Here is a 1,035-nt window from a genome sequence, read left to right as displayed (position 1 = left end):
TATATACGTGCATCAGCATGGTCATAGCTCTGAGCTGAAACTATAGCAACAAATATATATATATAATATTTCTTCTCAAGCACAGCATGATGTTATCATCGGAGTAAAGGACATTGTAAAAATATGTTATATGATCAGCGTAAAAATAATCATTACTACACAATAAATTCTACTTCGTATCAGGTGGTCACTACAGAGACAACTCTCTACTCCTCGAAAGATACTTCAATGCTCATGAACAAGTTTAGGAAGGAATTTTATATCTTCATTAAAAATTTAGATTTCTATATTACAGCAGCCACATATCTTAATTCAGAGAACTTTCGCGATATTATCCTATACATAGAATACACTATATATGAACTTCATCCTGACGAAATCGAAAACGTCAGTACATTCGTAGACAGTCCAACCACCCTAAAAGTATATTTAATGTCTAGTAAAGAAGATATTTCTCAAATGCTTTTCTATATCTTTGAACAAAAGTGTTTTCTTTGAAATAGCAATGTCTTATAATGAAGCACATCACAGCAGTGATTAGAGAAAGAGTAGATTACATATAAAACAACCCGCCTACATTTAAAGAAAAGTATAAAAATAGGGATATGAAAAGGTTTTGGTTCAATTGCACCATGAATGTACAACTCTCCTAAAGCAGCGAACGGGCAGATTCGTTAGGACGCCGGCAAAAATACTTAGCAACATTTCGTCCGTCTTTATGCTCTGAGTTCAAATGCCGCCGAGGTAGACTTTGCCCGTCATACTTACAGGAACGATAAAACAAGTATCCCTTGAGCAGTGGGGTCGATGTCATTAACTCAGCCCCTCCCTCAGAACTGCTGGCATTGTTCCAACATTTTGATATATATATATATATTTCTCATCTATAGCCAAAGTCTTAAATGTGAACAATACGAAACAGGATCAACAGAAAATAGGTTTAAAATACAAAACAACCACGAAACATATTCTTTCGCGCGAAACGAAAAATCTGATACTTTATTATCTAAAGATATATATATATATATATATATA

Source organism: Octopus bimaculoides, chromosome 2 (assembly GCF_001194135.2).
Source record: "Octopus bimaculoides isolate UCB-OBI-ISO-001 chromosome 2, ASM119413v2, whole genome shotgun sequence".
In the NCBI taxonomy this organism is placed as follows: domain Eukaryota; kingdom Metazoa; phylum Mollusca; class Cephalopoda; order Octopoda; family Octopodidae; genus Octopus; species Octopus bimaculoides.
The sequence above is the reverse complement of the archived record's forward strand: the minus strand, read 5'-3'. Positions refer to the sequence as shown.